The 22,711-nt window shown below is 41.7% G+C and overlaps 1 protein-coding gene across 1 annotated transcript in view; it reads left to right on the top strand.

The window, feature by feature from the left end:
• The first annotated feature begins 9,082 nt into the window (after positions 1 to 9,082).
• LOC139752822 (uncharacterized) overlaps positions 9,083 to 22,711 on the top strand; it is a 266,488-nt gene continuing 252,859 nt past the window's right edge. The window contains exon 1 of the mRNA XM_071668766.1: positions 9,083 to 9,296. The gene's annotated coding sequence lies outside the window, so the exon portion shown is untranslated. The remainder of the gene's footprint in view (positions 9,297 to 22,711) is intronic.

Raw genomic sequence — 22,711 nt, forward strand, 5'->3', positions numbered from 1 at the left:
AGCTGTGGTTTCGATGCATTTATTACATGACAGCTAGAGACTGAGTGTGAACGAATGGGGCCTTTGTTGTCTTTCCCTGGCGCTACTTCGCACACATGAGGGGGAAGGGGTTGTTATTCCATGTGTGGCGGGGTGGCGATGGGAATAAATAAAGGCAGACAGTGTGAATTATGTACATGTGTATATATGTATATGTATGTGTGTGCATATATATATGTGTACATTGAGATGTATAGGTATGTATATTTGCGTCTGTGGACGTGTATGTATATGCATGTGTATGTGGGTGGGTTGGGCCATTCTTTCGTCTGTTTCCTTGCGCTACCTCGATAACGCGGGTATATATATATATATATATATATATATATATATATATATATATATATATATATATATATATATATATATATATATATATATATATATATATATATATATATATATATATATATACATATATATATATATATATATATATATATATATATATATATATATATATATATATATATATATATATATATATATATATATATATATACTTTTTTATCATACTTTGTCTCCAGTATTAGCGATGTACCGCAAGTAAACAGACGAAAGAATTACCCAACCCACACACATACACTTGTATATACATACACGCCCACACACGCACATATACATACCTATACATTTCGACGTATACATACATATACATACACAGACATATACATATATACACATGTGCATATTCATACCTGCTGCCTTCATCCATTCTCGTAGCCACCCCGCCGCACGCGAAATGGCACCCCCCTCCCCCCGCATGCGCGCGAGGTAGTGCTAGGAAAAGACTACAAAGGCCACATTCGTTCACGCTCAGTCTATCGCTGTCATGTGTAATGCACCGAAACCACAGCTCCCTTTCCACATCCAAGCCCCACAAAACTTTCCATGGTTTACCCCAGACGTTTCACATGCTCTAGTTCAATCCATTGACAGCACGTCGATCCCGGTATACCACATCGCTCCAATTCACTCTATTCCTTGCACGCCTTTCACCCTCCTGTATGTTTAGGCCCCGATTCCTCAAAATATTTTTCACACTAGCCATCCACCTCCGATTTGGTCTCCCACCTCTCGTTCCCTCCACCCCTGACACAAATATCCTCTTTTTCAATCTTTCCTCACTCATTCTCTCCATGTGCCCAAACCATTTCAATACACCCTCTTCCGCTCTCTCAACGACGCTCTTTTTATTACCACACATCTCTCTTACCCTTTCATTACTTACTCGATCAAACCACCTCACACCACATATTGTTCTCAAACATCTCATTTCCAACATATCCACCCTCCTCCGCACAACCCTATCTATAGCCCGCGCCTCGCAACCATAGAACATTGTTGGAACCACCATTCCTTCAAACATATCCATTTCTGCTCTCCGATATAACATTCTCGCCTTCCACACATTCTTCAACGCTCCCAGAACCTTTGTCCCCTCCCAAACCCTGTGACTCACTTCCGCTTCCATGGTTCCATCCGCTGCTAATTCCACTCCCAGATATCTAGAGCACTTCATTTCCTCCAGTTTTTCCATTCAAACATACCTCCCCAATTGACTTGTTCCTCAGCCCTACTGAACAAAACAACCTTGCTCATATTCGCATTTACTCTCAGCTTTCTTCTTTCACACTCCTTATCAAATTCAATCACCAGCTTCTTCAGTTACTCACCCGAATCAGCCAACAGCGCTTTTTCATCAGCGAACAACAACTGACTCACTTCCCAAGCCTTTTCATCCACAACAGACTGCATACCTGCCCCTCTCTCCAAAACTCTTGCGTTCACCTGCCTAACAACCCCATCCATAAACAATTTAACAACCATGGAGACATCACGCACCCGTGCCACAAACCGACATTCACTGGGAACCAATCACTTTCCTCTCTTCCTACTGGTACACATGCCTTACATCCTTGATAAAAACTTTTCACTGCTTCTAGCAACTTACCTCCCACACCATATACTCTTAATACCTTCACAAAGCATCTCTATCAACTCTATCATATGCCTTCTCCAGATCCGTAAATGCTACATGCAAATCCATTTGTTTTTCTAAGTATTTCTTACATGCATTCTTCAAAGCAAACACCTGATCCACACATGAGCCCCCTATCCATAATCACGAACTTTAGTCAGGGAAGGGAATTTTTATACTGATGGAGGCCTCTCTTTTTTTTTTTTTTTCTATATCATCATTTTTGTTCTTTTATTCCTGTTATCATTCCATCTATTTCCTTGTGACATAAGGTTTCATGTAGTCACTTTTCCTTTCCTATACGAATATTTTGCTATATCTTTCCTGCTAATTTTTCTTTGAGCCATCTTGTATTTTCTTGCTGAAAGGTTCATCCAGGTTTCAAGATCTTCTCAAAATCAGAATCTTAGAATCAATTGTGACCTTAAAGAGTATACTCACGTCTCTCCTCTACCTTTTGTCTTCTGATAATTGAAAGACTGAGGCTTCTACTCTCGCTCTGTAATTCAGGCTCTTTGGGTCATATCTAACATTTGCCGGCCCGCGTTGGACTCCGTAACACCTCTATGAAGTTTCTACGGTACCCGAAATGATGGTGAGTATCCTAGTCTGGGTTTATCTCATGTGGTGAATATCTTTCCCAACGTTAATTGGTCCACGAATTTGAAGGATATTCTGATCCTAACCACATCATAGTTTATGTCCCTTATAACCCTTCAGTGTTTTCTTGTGTCAGGTTATGTATCGTGTGTTTCTCTTGAGGTCCTCTGATTTGCTCCCTAAGAAGTGGCGACCATTGTCCTGCCTGGTTTCACTGTTCATCTGCTTCGTTATCTTACCTTTGTGCAAAGTGAATTTTATCAGCAAAGCTTCTAACTACTGTTGGAGCCAATTTAAGTCTACTTGTTGGGGGTCGTGTTTGCAATGACACTTTATACTTTTCATAAGATCTACGTTAGTTGTAGATATATCTAGGCGCGGCCGGATACCACCTGGCAAGTCATATTCATGATAGAGGCCCCAGGACTGAACGCTGTGATTTACTACTGGTCGCAACACCTGGTGTTGTGTTCTAAACCTGAGACACAGTAGTTCCCTTGGTCCTTCTTGGTGCTCTGTCCTAAATCCATGACACAGCTGTGTGTTTGGATCTGCCAGTTGTTATGCTCGAAACCTGAGCTACAGTAAGGCCTCCTGGTCCTCTTTAGTGATGTGTTGTAAAACAGAGGCACAGTGAGGCCTACGGTTCTTTGGTGATGTGTTATGAACCTAACACAATTTAGTCCTTTGATTCCCCCTGGTGCTGTGTCATAAACATATGTTATCTCTTGTTCCTCATGGTGTCGTGTTATAATTCCAAGACACAGTGAGGCATCTTGGACCCCCTAGCGTTATGTTATAAACAGGAGACACAGTGAAGTCTGTAGTTCCCTTGGCGTTCTGTCTAAATCCCATGACACAGTATGGCCTTTGGTTCTCCCTAGAGTTGTGTTATGAACCCTAGACACAGTAAGGCTTCTGGTTTCCCCTGGTGTCGTGTTTTACACCCGGAACACGGTGGGTCCTCAAGTTCTCCTAGTGTTGTGTTATAAGCTCAAAACGCAGTGGGATCTCTGGTTTCTCTCGTGATATATCATAAACCGAGAGGCAGTGAGGCCTCAGGTTCCCCTAGTGTCGTGTTCTTCAACAGCTTTTCTTGTTTGCCTTGACGCAAACATTAGTTTGACGAATGGAAGGAGATTTTTCTTTTACATTCTCTTTTTCTTTCCATTTCATTGCCTTGTCAATCCATTATCTACACTCACCTGCTTCACCACCAGTATGCCACCATTGTCCCTCTTAGTTCAGGTAAGGCGGCAGCTCCGTTCGTATGAATTCCCTATAAACAGTTTGATTATCACAACTGATACAGTAACTGACCTGAGTCAAGACGTTGTGTGTGTGTGTGTGTGTGTGTGTGTGTGTGTGTGTGTGTGTGTGTGTGTGTGTGTGTGTGTGTGTGTGTGTGTGTGTGTGTGTGTGTGTGTGTGTGTGTGTGTGTGTGTGTGTGTGTGTGTGTATGTATGTGTGTGTGTGTGTGTGTGTGTGTGTGTGTGTGTGTGTGTGTGTGTGTGTGTGTGTGTGTATGTGTGTGTGTGTGTGTGTGTGTGTGTGTGTGTGTGTGTGTGTGTGTGTGTGTGTGTGTGTGTGTGTGTGTGTGTGTGTGTGTGTGTGTGTGTGTGTGTGTGTGTGTGTGTGTGTATGTGTGTGTGTGTGTGTGTGTCAACTCATTCTTGCTATAGGAGGAGGGAGTTTCACACTCGTAGGGCCCTATCTCTTGAACATTCTCTATCATAAAACTTTTTAGATTTCTCTATACTGTCTGCATTACCGTGTCTTCAGCCACTTTAATCCATTAATCCATGGCTCCAATACTAAAAGGAAAGTACTTCCACACATTTCTCGTAACAAATTTCTTGTTTATTTTCATGTTATGTCCTCTGGTTGTCCTATCCATGCATCTCTCGAAGAACTACTTATTCCCTGTTTACACCATGGATATGTTTTAGAGATTGAAAAGATTAAAGTCTTGTGATCAGGTCACCCTTCACTCTTCTGTCCTACAAGATGGGGAAATTCAAAGCTCCTGGCCTTTCCTTGTAACACAGCTCTCTTAATTCTGGTATCATCGTAGCTCATCTCTGAACGTTCTCTGTGTGGTCTTTGTGCATCTTTAGGTGAGGTGACCAAACTTGACACTCCTAATGTAGTTTCAACCTTATGTATGATGTGACTAGCTCGATAAACATTTCTTTATCAACGAACTTGAATGGTTTTCTAGTGTTTGCAAGCAGACAGCTGGTCTTTACTACTCTCCTGACGAGGAACTCTGGCAATGGGTTGGGGACAGTATCGACTCTCGAGTCTTTCTCACATACATATCCCTGCAGCTTTTTTCCTGCCACATAATGATTATATTATGTCCTTCATTCACTGGGACTTATCCTCATTAATTTACATTCAGTGAGGCTAAACTTCGTCAACCACGTTATCCATGTTTTAGACTAACTTTGGAGTTTGTCAAGATCCCTATGTAAGGTGATGCAGTCTTTCATTCTTTTAATTTCCTTCATGTCCTTTGCATTGCGCGCGCGCGTGTGTGTGTGTGTGTGTGTGTGTGTGTGTGTGTGTATGTGTGTGTGTATGATTTCCTGTGTTGTGGGGAGAGATTTGCAATCGCTTTGTACCATCTTAACCTTGTACATGTAACATGTCTTTCGTCATAAGTACACATACACACAAGCACACACACGCAGACACAGACACAGACACAGACACAAACACACACACACACACACACACACACACACGATCAAGAACATTTCTCTGGTATCCATCTGAGACATTCCTAACTCTCAGTAGTTCACTCACCGTATGTGTTCTTGTCTTCCCTATTATCACCCTCAGCTGTACTACCTTAGACTATCATCACCAACCTATCATCTCCCAAACAACACCATTTTTAAAGGCTTCCGTTCAAGTAACTTTTTCATGACAGCCTTACACCATACTGTATCCTCGCATCTATATTCTATCTCTGTGTTAATCTTTATTAAAATCATACTGACCTGCGTTCCCCTCTACGCCCCTGCCTGTCTGCAACTGCAAAAACTGAAGTGTCACATTTATATATTAAGGGATGTAGCAAGTAGCTCATGACGCAGGCTTCTTGCAAACTCATTTCTGTTGTTCTCCCCATTCAACATAACTGTCATTGCATCACCAGTTTTACTCCTTTGCATAACTTATCTTTCAATTTCAGCTTTTCCTTTACCGTCTTTGTTAATCATGTCTCTCAGATACCTAAACTTACCAACTACACATGGTTCTTGACCATTCAAACTGATATCACAATGCAACTGTATATGTCTGTCTTTAAGACAGAAGCTGCTTTTACTTGCATTTGCTTTGGCAGTCCTCTCCCCACGTGCATCAAAGTAATCTATCATTCACTCCCGCTTCGCCTCTGATTTGCTAACAGATCACTATCATCTGTTTACTGTTAGTGTTGTGGCTCACATGCTATTCGGCTGAAGGTCAGCAATACACTCATCCTTGACGCACTCCCACATCTGTCTCTCGTCAGTCGCTCATAATACAATTTATTTGCTCTCAAACGCTACTTATATTTCCAAAGGTCTCAAAATGATTCAAAAATCTTCAGAATACACTAAAGAAAATCAGAAGTTCGTAAGTTCAACTTTATCATATACCTTTTTTAAATCCATGAATGTTGCATATGCTTTCTTGTTTCTCTCTAAAACTTTCTCTCCAACCTATCTCATTGCAAAAGTCTCATACCTACTTAAGTCAATTTATTCCTTCACCAACAAAGGATTCACTGATCTCTCTAACACAATCAGTCACACTTCTGCAGCGTTACTATATACCTTACCGGCTGTGTTATCAAGACATACTCTGTAAGTCTGATTCCCTCTAACGTCACAGTAATACAACCAATGACTTAATCCAGCCCTCATGACCGCCTCCACTAATCCATAGAGCAGTACCCACTCCCACTGGGGCCAGTCAACAGCAGCTCGCTCACCGGTCTATCTATACCCACAGGTTATCCAGTAGAGCTGCATTACAACTGTTCTCACCTCCTCTGTTGTAGTATTTTCCTCATCCCCTGATCACTGATCCTACATTGCCAACAAAGTGTGTTATGTCGTCAACCCAATAACTTTCTTTTCTTTCCTCGATGGTGAGATCATACGCTTATTTCTTTTCCTAGTGAGACATAATACATACAGTGTTCCAATATGATGCAAACATACATTAGGATTTATATTGTTCAATTTAGATGTAAATACAAATAAAGAATAAAGAAGAACTCATTTTCTCTATATCTTGGGTACAACTGTACCAGGAGATAAGTCCACCGTAATTTAGGTTTACTGATGAGTGATAAGGAGCAAATGGAGTGAAACATGATTTCAGGCAGCTCGACATACCGTGGCAAGGAGTACTTTTTCTCTTGGCGAAATTTTTGTTTTTAATATTAGATACTGATTCGTAAGCAATATAAAAGATTCTTCTGGATTACTATTTACGCAGAGTTAAAATCTCCGATGACAAGTATAGCGGAATGGCTTCCTCCCCCACCTCTCTCTCTCTCTCTCTCTCTCTCTCTCTCTCTCTCTCTCTCTCTCTCTCTCTCTCTCTCTCTCTCTCTCTCTCTCAAATGCACAACTTGGTGTCACATCTGCTTCTGACAGGAATTTGGAAATCTGAGAAAATACTTATTGATCCAGTTCATGGGTCTGATGTTTACCCGCTGACTGTGTGGAGTAGATTCGGGTCCACAAGAGTTTCTGCTTTTTCTTGGAACAAGCCTTACACATGTCACATTTGGAACGGTAAGCTTTTGAATACTGTAGAGGAAAGGGGACCCCTATATCAATATAAAAAAATGACAGGACAAACGCGGGGACAAATTGGTGGCGTCAGTTTCAGACACTTCCGATTGGTCCAGAACGGTGGCAGACAGACATCCTGAGTGCAGACAGACTGAATATGTAAATCAACATCATCCACTGGAACGACTGGAACTCCGAACTTGGGAAAATTCACCAGACTATTCTGAATCTTTCCATCGAGTGAGTCGTTGAGTCTCTTGAGGGAATCCAGTACCATACAGTAATTCTATGAAGTAGTTTCAGTCATAATCTTATTGATATAACTATAATAGGAATCACAAGTTTTGTTTTAAAACTTGAACCAGATTTTGCTGGAAACTGAAAGGAATGAAATAAGCGAGTTTAGATGTAAGATGGACTAAACTAATTTCAGTTCAGACTTGTATCATCTATGAACAAGGTAATATTATCAAATATTATTTCCTCTATACGTAGTCTGTAAAGATCAGTGTGGAAGTATATCTTACCAATGCAAATATTGACAGTTTCTTGAAGAGATATGTTTGAAAAGAATGACTTGACACAATGATAAGCCAACACACAACTGCGAAACGAGTAGATACGCAATTCTTCAATAACTGTGAATGAATCTCATACTGTGTACTGATCAGCAATACCAGAACAGGGACAATAAATAGTTTGTTACCATTCAACTAAAAATGATCAAAAGCTGATAAAATTGGGCGAAAAGGGAAACATTTCTCTGAAGCATTGAGAAGGCCAGCAAGGGTAGAGCCAAATTCCTAAAGTTCTGCAGATTTTACAACGTAGTTAACGATATGCAAGAGATAAACATGTTTATTTCTGTATATATATATATATATATATATATATATATATATATATATATATATATATATATATATATCACAGCTTGAAATTCTATGTGGGGCTTGCCTCTGCATATGAAATCATCCAAATATCAAGTATTATATAAACATTCAAATCAACACATTTGATTATACTTCAATCGATCAAAGTGTATATAATAATCTCCGACCTTCTCGTCACCTGGCACTTGTTCTCAAGCATAAGGAAAGCGAAGTGATGGTCCAGTGCTCATCCTTGGAACCTTTAACAGTGAGCTCAGATAACGGCCCCAGGCCACAACGCTGCCACCAACACCAGGATCACCCCCACCTGTCCCGCGGTGCTGGTCTCCCCAGGCGTGAGCGCGCGGTGCGCCGCGGCCAGACGACCCTCTCGTTGGTCTTAAGAACATTCATATTACCCGTAGCTAGAGGTATTTGATGGAACATCCTGATTATAGTTATGAGGAGATTAGATTAATCTTTTGATTTTGTGGTTTGACACTAAATATCAACAGAGTCAGAGAAAATCCACTGTGTTTTCGGCAGAGACATCCCGTGATAGTTCAGTTTTCCAGATGCAGGGTTATCTCACCTGCAAAACCCCAGTTCTTACAATTCACATGACTTTACACCAGTTTAAGTTTATCTGTATTACTAGAATAATCATCACAATAGTTTTTGACAACTTAATGAGAGAATAAGTGGTTGAGGATGCGGACTGTACAACAGTTTGGGCTCGACGTCCATGGAAACTATCCATGTCAGGACTGAGAGAGAGCCAGCGAGTCAGTGCTCCCAAATATTTCAAGTGAGGGGGAACGTTGTGTTAGGTAAAGATAATACAACATATATTGAATAGCTGTTATCGTGACACTACATGAGTGATTGACACATTCAGCAAGGTCTGACATACAATACAGAATAAGGAAAATACAAGTGAATGGTGGATAATTCTTCTACAACTGGACTGCCTTAGTGGGGTTCATCCAACGCTGAATAAAGGTGAGTGAGCCAGTGGTCGGCTGGGCCTTCATCCCACCCAGCCGAGGATATGTCAGAGCGAAATTTGTTGCTGACCCGCAAAACAATGGTGTCAGATGGAAGGAATTATGCAACTGTTTGTTGTTGTCATAATATGATTTTTGTAATGTGTTTTCGTCAAGTTATTTGTAAATATCGTTAATAATTTTCTGTGTGTAGGCATCAAAGGTAGGTCTAGGTCTTACAACATATGGACGCAGCCTCAACACGGACGTAGTACCTTAGATGACACAATCTCAGTATCATATATTACCTGTCAGTTGTGTTTAGTCGTCAGGCGACAAAATGAAAAAAAGAAAAAACAGAAGTGTCTACCATGTGCCTATGAACCTGCGTTAACACTTGGTCAACACAGCCGCGCACGTGTCATCCATACAGTAATTGTCTGTCAGGTGTGGATGTCCACCTGTCCTTTATGTGCAACAGGAGGGATGGGCCCATCCCATACGGTTGCACAGCTGCAGATAACAATCTGTGCCGTAGCAGTACACTCAGTACGGTGTGGACGGTAGAATACTACATCTAGCCACATCACAGTGACCCTTGATGGAAAATGGTATGTCACCAGGCTTATGTGCTGCGCTGTAGATTGGTGTAACTTCCTCCTCGCCATGTGCCACGTACCTTACTGATAAATCACAAGAAGCATAGCAATTTTGTACGTACATATTCAATGTCCTTTCTTCTGAGACTCCTTATTCGATGTTACAAGGTATTAACTTCATCCTCAAATGATGATCTTAACTGGGAGAGTTGTTATCTCCGGGATATTCTCTGCTTCTGACTCTTAGCTACACTGGCACAACGCAGCACATAAGCTGGCGACTGGGACTTGCAAGGTAAAGTTCTGTATCTACTTATCTGTGTTTTTCTTTTTTGTTGTTATTAGATTCGATAGGTCTTGTCCTGGCACGAACCCTTGCAATTTGCCCAAGAAGCGTTAGAAAAGAACTTTTCTTAAGCTTTGTTGAGATGATATTATATAAGTTTAGAAGAGGCTGCTGGAAGGGAGGTGCCATTGGAATAGATACATTTTTGGGAATACTCAGATGAAGCAATTGGGGTAGAGATTGTGCATGAACAGGGCAAAGGATTGAATGTGAAAAAAACAGATCCAGAAGATTAGGGGACTGGTCATAGTGGTCAGGAATATGGGTTGAGATAATCTGCTCCAGCATTTTGAGTAGAAAATGTGAGAGCTTCATTCCCCAAAGCATCAGCATGGGAGGAATTCAACCATTCCCTATGGTGAACGTTGAAATCCACATAGTAAAGGATCTCGGCATGCGGGTGAAAGGATGCCACAGTCTCATGGCTGGAGTTTAGATAGTCGAAGAAAGCTACAAAGTTTGTAGAATTAGGCGAGTCAGTATGCGAAATAAAGGAAAAGTGTGTCAGTTGAGAGACATTCGTCGAGCCAAAAGACATCAAAATTTGGGGACTGAAGGTCTTCGAGGAGTGCAACAAGTGTGCTGATATCGAAAAAGCACACACATACCATTTTTGAACCACAATTATAAATGGATATTGTGGCTGGATATGAAAAAGAGGCTGGTGAGAACATTGTTAGACAGTTGGGTCTCAAAGAAAAGTAAGATGTTATAAGAGGTTATAGACATTTGGCGTTCAACAGAAGATAGGTTACCATCGAGACCATGAATGTTGATACAGTGAACAGAAAAAAAGGCAGGTCTATCAGTGAGAGTAAGGTCGTGTGAGGGGCCAGTTATACTACTATCTTAGACTTCCCTCTCTCAGTGGCAGTAGTATCAGGTGGGAGCCCGCAGATCATCATAGATAAGTGCTCTGTCATTGTTTCTGGGGAAGAAATAGTGAATTAGTTGTTTGTTTTACTTCAGATTATTTCACAGATGAGACACTGTCAGAATAGAAAAGCGAAAATTTTTAATGCAGTGACCTTGAGAAGTGCTTCATCGTCGTTTAGTCTTGAAAGTCCTACATTGCGAAGATTCTGTAGCAGTTAGAATGATCCTTTACCGCATTTCACACAGCAAGTCTTGTATCATTGGATACTGAAGCCAATTGCCACATTTATATCGGTCTTGCCACTCTCCAGGATCCAGGATTTCCGCCAAGCTGAGTCGACACTTAGATTAGCCAGAACCTGACTTTGAAAGAACTAAGGCTATCACCTGGAGGCCCCAGGACTGATGAACGCGGCGGGTCTGGTCTTGGTATTATTCACTTGTCGAACACTCAAAGACAGTATCGTTAACACTCAAAAGATGAATATTCATAGCCCCTGTTAGTATTATTTACATTTTCATTGATCGTATAAGAATGGCAGAAAGAGCGTTGTCATTCTTAGTTTGTTTATTACAAGTTAAGCATAGAATAGCATTGAGAACACAGAGTAGGACGTGACTACTGAGTTTAACAGTAACTGGAATATCATGCTACAATATTCCTCTCATAACAAGAGGCCAGATTGTCAAAAGTTACGCAAGTAGTCAAATAAGATATGCAGACTTTTCAAATTCTTCCAAAGGCCTTCCATCGACTAAGGCTGTAATGGTAAATTGATTTTATACCGTGATTATATTGTTGAAATTTTCATATGATGAGACAACTATTCGTTTTTCCGCTTCCTTTGAGTTTGAGCCTATTTCTGATCTTATTTTGATTTCTGCTGTTCTAATGCTAGACGAGAATTCTCGGTGGGATGTATGTAATCTAACCAAATTTCACTGCATCCATACCCAGATTTTATTCTACTTCTCTTGAAAAGAAAGTTCCTTGCCCTTGTCTTATCCTTTGAAAAGCTTTTTCAAACACTCGGCTCTCTCGATGTACTTACATTTTGATTAATCCTTAATCTTTCTTGGATGGTCCATTACTGAAATATTTACGTTTTTGCCTAAAAAAACTGGAGCTTCCGTGTAGGTCTCAGATGTATATCCCTTCAAAGCAGTTACTCACCTTTACAGATCCACTTTTGTCTGGAGAACTGTGTGCATATTTGAGGGATCTCCTCTTCCACCTTTCTCGACATAAGTCCGATCAAAAGCAATTCACCTTTCAGCGCATATCCTCTCCCAGTTTTTACCTTGAATCTCCATCGTTTGACCGTATTAGTGCTTGTCTCCTTCCTCGTGCTCTCGAGATGACGAGACTTGTGATCTTCCTCTTCCAGTCAGGCCACGCAACACCAAGGTGGTTACAACGTCTTTATAGATATATTATGAACGTTGGCTGATTCCATGTCTACTTCCTTTTTCCCCAACCGTACTGTAGAGCTCTTTAACTTTATTTCCTTTTCAAAGTATACAATTAGTCTTCACGTAGTGGAAGAACGGTTCGCACTTCTTAATTTTCTTTCATTTAGAAACGACCTGAAGGTGGGAGCTATTGTTAACTTTAAAAAAAATGTTGTTCATAGATAAGATTAACTTAAAGAATAAGCGCATCCTGACTGCTTACATTCCCAACAGCAATGATAACTTTTGGCATGACTAACTTCCCATGACCAGGTTCACAACCTCACATAACTTACTCTGCATGACTACTGTGACCGTGTATGATACCTCATACTGAAGCCTGCGAGCGCTGTCTGCGTCAGTACATGAAGCAAAAGTGGAGTCATGAGTAGACCTTCTCGGGGTCACGCCAGAGATCAGCCTGGAGGGTTGGCACACCTTCCCCCTCAGGCTCGTTTATAATGTGTGGTGAGGCAGGTGGTGTTTGGCTGGGGCTGAGGGTGAGCATGTGGGCTGAGTGAGGTGGGTTGGACGTGAGTACGTGGAGGTAAACATGTGGAGGGAGGGTGGTGTGTTGGACGTGTGGATGTGGTACGTAGAGGTAAACATGTGGAGGGAGGGTGGTGTGTTGGACGTGTGGGTGTGGTACGTAGAGGTAAACATGTGGAGGGAGGGTGGTGTGTTGGACGTGTGGATGTGGTACGCAGAGGTAAACATGTGGATATAGGTGACCTGTTGTGGTGAACATGTAGAAGGAAGGTGATGTGTTGCGGTGAATATGTAGAGAGAATGACTTTAGGATGAGACTGATGTATTTACTGATTTCTTTTTAGAACGTACACACACACACACACACACACACACACACACACACACACACACACACACATACACAGACACGTGGAAAGTGGAAGATATATCAGGAAATAATTCTGCCTAAAACTCCAAGAGCAATGAAGACTGAAGGAAATGAGAGACAGGATCTAGATGATCTTGAGGGATGAGAAGGAAAGCCGCAGAGCAGAGGCAAGTGAACCGAGACAGGTCTGAGGATCCTGTACCAGAGAGACAGGGTAACATACAGAACAATGCTACAAAGATGAGAGTTTTCTCAGCTGAGAGAGTGGAGCACTGGGAGATACATTTAAAGAGAGTCCAAACTGATAAGGATAAATGAGCCGCAGTGAAAATGAATATTCTAGGAAAAAGACGACCTCAGGAGGAGAACGTGTTGCGAATACAGGAGTTGATCCACAGCTGAGACAACTTCCAGTGAGACAGAGTAAAGTTGATATACTGGTACGTGAGGCAGTGACGATCATCTGGATGGCAGATGAACATCAGAATGAAGAGGAGCGGGAAGCTAAGGACGAAGAGGAGCGGGAAGCTAAGGACGGAAAGCGTGGCAAAAAGTTATTTGATGTTATGGACTTGATCAGTGCAAGTCTAAGAGGTAATGAATCTAGGAGAATCGGTAAATACAGGCCAGACATAAAAGGATGAGATATGTACTACCACTAGAGGTGCTCAAGTAGGCCAGTGACCATGCTAAGAAGGAAGAGTTGACACGGGTGTTTGTCAGAAAGAACAGACCAAAAAAAAAAGGGAAGTGGGGGGGGAGCTAAAGAATCCAGACATAAAAAGAAATAACAAGGAAGACCAAATGAGGCAAGAGAGCGGTAAGCAACACTACCACTTCTTGCTCAGCAAGGCCGAGTTTGATAAGTAAAACGTGCTTCAGGCTAAAGATCATATACACAAATACAGACAGCCAGGAGGTATATGGAAGGGAAGTAGAGTTCAAAAACATAATCGAGCATTCAATGTCTGGCCTAATCTGTCCAGAGTGGTACACGACAACTTGTGAAGACAGTGGAGGTAAAGAAGAGCGTGGAAGTGGCTCTTAGAATTCAGGTAATAAGGGTGGAAGATTCATTCATATACATCATTATAAACAAAATCATTTTGTGAAGCAAGGATATAGTGGCTCTGATGATTTACAAACTTCCAGTTAATGTACTGACTCAGAACAATTTCAGTTTTAATGAATGAACAGTCAGAAAGGTGAAGGAAGCAGAAGTACCCATTTTTCGGAGATTGTAATATTTGATAATGGTAAAAATTTCGGTTGCAAGGATGTATACTTGAAAAATTTAGATTCTTATAGAAATGGAGAGTTATGGAGGCACAAGTTCCTCGAACATATACAGAAGTGATCATACATCAGAAAACCACTAAACATACAATGACTAAAGACTGATACATCAACTCTTGAGTTTGACACAAAAGTGGGATGGATCATGGGGGAGACAAGACTCAAAGAGGAAATATCGTGGCAGTTACACAGAACGGAATATTTTCCTGGTGTATGTGAACTGGGAAAAAGGAGTTCTACAGCCAGAGTACAGGCATTGCTGTAGGTGGTTTCATGAACTCCATGCAGATGGAATAAAGATCGAAAAAGAGAAACACGAGGTTCAGTAGGGCAATAGAGCTTAGAGATGATGTATGGAGGAAATAAAGATGATACAACAGCCAGACAGTATTTGAGTTATAAGAGAATAAGACACGAGTCTAGCAAGGTCGGTGGAGCACAGAAACTTTAAAGGGTAGTTAAAGAGGAGCAAAGGAGGCTAGGGACTCTGAGGAAAGAACTGTTGAGGATGATGTGTATTTTCTGTAAGGAGCTGAATGATATGTTCAAGTGTTTTACCAGGTGGGATAAGGAGGATTATCAAAAAGCATTGAAGTTGTCAGGGAACACGTAACTAGAGTATTAAGATACATTGACTCATGTACGTTTCATGGTCCTGATGAGGTATCCTCATATGTGTTCAAGGAATGTGTAAGAACACTTACTAAGCCGCTCAAAAATAATGATCATCGTTTCGTTAAAGGAAGTATGTAGGGCGAAAGGAGTGGAAGAGGAAAAATGTACCTGTCTTTAGGAAAGGTGATTGAGAAGCTGAGTTGGATTACAGACCAATCTCTTAAACAAGCGTGGTTTGTAAAATAATGGGAGACACCACAAGTTGAGCGAAGGGAGGTCATGCGTTACAGACCTCTTAGACTTGTGTGACAGAGTGAGCTTCGTCTTCAGTCCAACGAGCTGGATGGAAAGGCTGCTTCCTAGACTTCTTGGTACACTTTACAGACCAGCCTGGTGAACGGGACGCTTAACTGAACACATTATTTAATGATGCTGAGATCATGAAAGACTACTCTGAAGTTGGTATAATGAATGGTTAGACTACTCTGAAGTTGGTATAATGAATGGTTAGACTACTCTGAAGTTGGTATAATGAATGGTTAGAGAAATTCAGTCTGAGAAGATGCAAAGTATCAAGGAAAGAATAGCCTCGCATCTGTATGATCTAGAGGGAAATAAGCTACAGGAATATGTATGTGAAAGGGGCCTGAGAGTGGACATTGTGCCTCACTTATCGCCAGAGTTCCATATCACAGCTGTTCAGGAGACGAACTGTTTGCTGGCAATCATCAGAATCACATGTAAGTATGTGAATAAGGAGATGCTCCGTAAAGTGCTCTCAGGATAGTATGGAACAAAGCAGGAATATGCTTTTCTAGTCAGGTCACCCCACTTAAACACCAATAATCAGTAGATAGAATCAAGAGAAGGACAACTAAGATGGCACCTGAATTAAGGAAGCTGAGATGGAATGAGAGGATGAAGAAATCATCGTTGCCTGCAACATTACAGGAGACTTAAAACTTACTTGATGGTAAAGAAAGATGAAGAGTGTAGGACTCTCCCCCGTGCTGAAAAAAATACGTAACCTCGCACAAACACAAATACCTGTACAATCACCTGTGAACACACACACACACACACACACACACACACACACACACACACACACACACACACACATTCTCTCAGGCATATTTCATGGAAGACAAAACTTTCATCGGTATTCATTAATCTCTTCACTTTCGCTTGTTTTCTTACGTTTCTATCTACAGTGTTCGGAGAGTTGTACAAGAAGCTACGTATCACCGAAGTCGTTGCGGTCATACCGACGTAATTCACAGGATTTTGAGGTTTACGATCTTCATTATTACACGATAACTGATAAATGACATTGTTAACCTTTTAAGTGTTGGTATTTCGGATAGATTTTTCCTTTTATTAAGATATTACTAACTTTACTCTTCTTGTGATATACTTTATTCAGTTTATCTTCAGGGTTATGGTATTTCACTTTTAGCATGGGTTTACCTTTCAATACTATCTCCTATGTTTCGTAGGCAGGACTCATTTGGGTTTTGCAGTACATGTCAAAGATATTCTTTGGTTCACTTGTCTGTTCTTGTCTGGTGGCCTTGGAGAGGAATGGTTTAACTTCACTGCAAATGAAACTATTTGATTAGTCGTTGTTGGCGAGGTAATGGCTTGATTCGTTTAATTTCTTGGTGGAATAGAAGTCAGTTTAAAGAGTTCATGCAGTTTTGTGTGAAGTATTCCTTGATTACTCAACGTCTGTATCGCTTAAGACATTAAGTCTTTGCAGTGAGACACCTTTCTAGATTTGTCGTTTCATTTAACACACCTGTGATGTATTAGTTTGTGTTTCCGTCTCGGAGAACTTCTCGAAATGTCAGTTTGGTGTTAATGCTAAGCTCATATGCAGACATTATGTAAACAGTGGGTTAGGAAGGGCAGGGGAAGAAGGTAGGTGGGGAAGGGGCGTGGGCAGCGAGGTAAGGGTAAGGTAGCAGGGTGGGCGGGGGAGAGAAAATGGGCAGGGGGTAAGGATGGCATGGTAGGGCTGGACGGCAGGGATGGGGTGGTAGGGAGGGGAGAGAGGGAAGGTTGGGTGGGCAAAAAGAAAATGAAAGTTAGGAGGGAGAGATTTGGTGGGCTAGGGAGGGATGTCGGGGGTCCGTTGTGAGGAATGATAGTATTCCGTTGAATAAACACGGATTCGACACACACACACACACACACACACACACACACACACACACACACACACACACACACACACACCTTCCACCATAAGACTATCCGACCTCAGTCTGGCTGGGTCCGTCAGGGTGTGCGAGGGTGTTCCTTGGAGAGGAGACAGCCAGCAGCAGTGACCCACTCCTACTGCACCCTCTGCAGCAGAGGAAGATGGAAGGGAAGATGAAGAAGTAGTGGAAAGAAAAAAGACGGAAGAAGAACAGGAGAGAAGAGACGGTGGAGTGAATCAAGTGAGGAAGAGAGAGGAAAAAGAAAAGAATGTTGCATACGAGGGAGACGGGAGGACTGGGGTATTCTCTATTGTTCTTCTGTCCTTGTTACTGGATAACTGTACCAGGCGTGATCTGGTCACCTGGTGTGCCCGTGATCTGCTCACACGGTGTACCAGGCGTGATCTGTTCACACGGTGCACCAGGCGTGATCTGATCACCTGGTGCACCAGGCGTGATCTGTTCACCTGGTGCACCAGGCGTCATCTACTCACGCGGTGTACAAGGCATGATCTGCTAATCTGCTGTACCAGGCGTGATCTGCTCACGCGCTGTATCAGGTGTGATCTGCTCACCTGGTGTACCCGTGATCTTACACGCACTCAGATAGATTATATCGCCTGTGGGAATTTTGATTATGTATGGAAGAAATAATATATATATATATATATATATATATATATATATATATATATATATATATATATATATATATATATATATATATCTTTTTTCTTTTTCTTTCATACTATTCGCCATTTCCCGCATTAGCGAGGTAGCGTTGAGAACAGAGGACTGGGCCCTTGAGGGAATATCCTCACCTGGGCCCCTTCTCATTTCTTTCCTACACAATCAAAATTCCTATTGACATTAGAATTTATCCTAGTGACTCATTGGCAGGCAGAGTCCGAGTACACCGTGATATATATATATATATATATATATATATATATATATATATATATATATGTATTATTTATTTATTATTTTGCTTTGTCGCTGTCTCCCGCGTTTGCGAGGTAGCGCAAGGAAACAGACGAAAGAAATGGCCCAACCCACCCCAATACACATGTATATACATACACGTCCACACACGCAAATATACATACCCATATATCTCAATGTACACATATATATACACACACAGACACATACATATATACACTTGCACACAATTCACACTGTCTGCCTTTATTCATTCCCATCGCCACCTCACCACACATGGAATAATATCCCCTCCCCCCTCATGTGTGCGAGGTAGCGCTAGGAAAAGACAACAAAGGCCACATTCGTTCACACTCAGTCTCTAGCTGTCATGCAATAATGCCCGAAACCACAGCTCCCTTTCCACATCCAGGCCTCACAGAACTTTCCATGGTTTACCCCAGACGCTTCACATGCACTGATTCAATCCATTGACAGCACGTCGACCTCGGTATACAACATCGATCCAATTCACTCTATTCCTTGCCCGCCTTTCACCCTCCTGCATGTTCAGGCCCCGATCACTCAAAATCTTTTTCACTCCATCTTTCCACCTCCAATTTGGTCTCCCACTTCTCCTCGTCCCTCCACCTCCGACACATATATCCTCTTGGTCAATCTTTCCTCACTCATTCTCTCCATGTGCCCAAACCATTTCAAAACACCCTCTTCTGCTCTCTCAACCACGCTCTTTTTATTTCCACACATCTCTCTTACCCTTACATTACTTATGTGTATATATATATATATATATTATATATATATATATATATATATATATATATATATATATATATATATATATATATATATATATATCCCTGGGGATAGGGGAGTAAGAATACTTCCCACGTATTCCCTGCGTGTCGTAGAAGGCGACTAAAAGGGGAGGGAGCGGGGGGCTGGAAATCTTCCCCTCTCGTTTTTTTTTTTTTTATTTTCCAAAACAAGGAACAGAGAAGGGGGCCAGGTGAGGATATTCCCTCCAAGGCCCAGTCTTCTGTTCTTAACGCTACCTCGCTAACGCGGGAAATGGCGAATAGTTTGAAAGAAAGAAAGAATATATATATATATATATATATATATATATATATATATATATATATATATATATATATATATATATATATATATATATATATATATATTTATACATATATATATATATATATATATATATATATATATATATATATATATATATATATATATATATATATATATATATATATATATATATATATATATATATATATATATATATATTAGAAATAAAGTTGTGTGTCGTATCATACAAACAACTCAGGGACGACAATAACCAGAACTTGTCAGTATAACATAACAGGCGAAAGTTCCACACAGTCGCTAGTGTTCATGCTTGACCTCTCTTGCCAGGATGCACCAACTGATGATATCAAAGGCTCATAACAATTGTGTAATTTACTCTCCTAATTCAACCAAATCTTGAAAAATGATATATGAAAATGCTCTTCATCAGGAAACGAAACCCGTTTCTATCTTTTCTTACTCTTAAGGTGAAAATTATTGTTCATTTCATAGCCAGCGCTTGCTGACCCTGAGGCACGTCTCGCTCGAGTCACACTAGGGGGTGATACAAGGAGCCCTGGTTTCCCACCACCAGCAGATACTGCAGGTGGTGGCTGCTGTGTCGTGATGGAGGGCGCGGTCGTGGGAGAGCACGGTGGACCCAGCTGATGTTATTGTCTATTCTGATCCTTATTTATTGACGTGCAGTCTGTTATCAAACACGAAGGTCATGCCCGTAATGTCGGTGCGTCTGGCTAACGTCTCTGCTGTGTTTAGTGGTCTGTCTCTCTGGAATCCGTCCCTGATTTGTGTACATTTTATTCTGAAAGTACAGTTAATGCAATTGAGGAGTCATATGTAAAGATAAATAGACACTTATGCAATGATATGCATACAAAAAGAGAGAGAGAGAGAGAGAGAGAGAGAGAGAGAGAGAGAGAGAGAGAGAGAGAGAGAGAGAGAGAGAGAGAGAGAGAGAGAGAGAGAGAGAGAGAGAGAGAGAGAGATGCCTGACTCTGCCAGTAAATGGTTACACTACGAGAGAGAAACTACCTCGAGGGAGGTTGCAGCATCATTGGACGGAGATGAGTTACAGTCTGGTCGAGGAACGCTCACTCCTAGGTTGTCATGCACCAGCTTCACATAGCCACACTCTTTGATCTATGGTCTCGCCCAGCGCGCTTCTGGAACGCTGCAGGAGCTCGGTACAGGATGATCATAGAGCAGAAAAGTAAAGAAACACGTTCCTACTCACAGGTAGACCTCTTTGTGTACAAAGAGACCATCTAAGAATTACCATGGAAAAATAGCCAAAAGATTGTCCACATGATCGCTTTGGTGAAACATTGGTTACAGAACACGTCCAAACTACTAGGACCCGCCCACCATAACGACCAACCCCCCGGATGTACGTTTCATTATACTGACCCACAGGGAGAGCCTGAGGACCATTCTATCCCCCGAAGGGACGTTTCACGTCCACTGAGCCGCCCTGGCACACAGAAGACTAAAGTCACTTCCACCACAAAAATTTTGCCTGGGGTACACCAGCCCGTCTCCTCAGAAGATTATCAAATGCATGAGGGCGTACAACCGCAGTAGGGTGTTGTGAGTCCAAGTTCAATATCTACTTTTGGATATCATTACTTTCAAATGCTGAGCATCAAGCTCGCGTCCAGGGCTCACCACACCCTTTAGAGGTAATTCTTTCTCCCACCTCCGGGACTCCCCAACCCCTCGGGATATACTTCTCTGGCCTACTTTCAAGACCTCACCAGTCCCGCGGGAGGTGTGTCTCAGGTCCACCGCCCAGGACTGAGTGCTGCCCCACAAATACATTTCACTTCGGGTCGCCACACCGTTAAATACCATTATCTCAGGAATCGCGTGTTCTTCCGGGCTCATAGTACCTACCATCTCGTCGCCATGATGAATGTTTCACTGCAGGACCCCACATCAGGGCTAGACGCTCCTTGCCTACCTTAGGATATACACATCCCCTTAGAACCCACATCAGAACTCGCTGTGACTCTAGGGAGGATATTATGTTCCAGGACTCACACTAGGATTGGCCATCCTCCTAGGAATTACATATGACTTCAGGACTTGCACTAGGACTTAGTACCGATGATGTTTGTGTCACCTCCGGACCCACAGTAAGGCTTTCCATATTACGAGAACGACCGTGTGACGTCAGGACCCACACTGTGACTCTCCGTGCCTCCAGGAAGTACGTAACACTCCACCAAGACCCACACCAGGGCTTTTCCACGTCTCTAGGAGGACATGTCACTGCGGTCCTGACTGTCTCTACAGATAAGTGTGTACCTGTCACTCTAAAACTTCCTGTCTCGTGTTAGTGCAGAACCTACAAATGAAGGTTCACCATTTAAGGAGGTGTGTGTGTGTGTGTGTGTGTGCGCGTGTGTGTGTGTGTTTGTGTGTGTGTGTGTGTGTGTGTGTGTGCGCGTGTGTGTTTGTGTGTGTGCCTAAAGCATTTGAAGAGACACGTTTTGCCTCCTCCCAGGGCCAAGTATCCCTCTTGGAACTAGAGGACACACTACCTCCTGTCCTTTACCAGCTCTTCAAAATGAGATCTATTGAAAAGATCATCAGTATGACATCTGATCTTCCTACCAGTACCCACATCGGTCGACTCATTCCGTTGTAGGATTTCATGACTATCTTACCTTTCCCTAAAGTAGTTTTTGATGCGTCCTTTTGAGTTAAAACCTGCCAAAGAGATGACAGTAAATTCTTAAATGAGTGTAAGATATTTTCAAAAGTCGGTCACAATACAAGATGAAGTTTATGTTCATAAAAGATTTCAATTGAATAGATATATGAAAATCTCTTCGATTCAGAACGAGTTACGTAAAATTATTTGCAAGTCAGGCGGCAGTGTCATTTACTCGATCACAATGGACCATTTAAACTATTGCTTAATTCAGACTATGCCAGAATGACGGTAAAGAATCGTCACCCCAGAGAATAAACTGATAACAAAAGATATAGATCAAACACAAGGATCCAGTACGATGGTGGTGGACAGATCAGTGTTATGAGACATTGTATCCACACTGAGAGTCTTCACACGGAACAAAAAATCACTGAACATTTAATTTTTTATGAGTCGTCACTCCCCCCCTC

The sequence above is a fragment of the Panulirus ornatus genome, chromosome 13 (assembly GCF_036320965.1).
Source record: "Panulirus ornatus isolate Po-2019 chromosome 13, ASM3632096v1, whole genome shotgun sequence".
Classification (NCBI taxonomy): domain Eukaryota; kingdom Metazoa; phylum Arthropoda; class Malacostraca; order Decapoda; family Palinuridae; genus Panulirus; species Panulirus ornatus.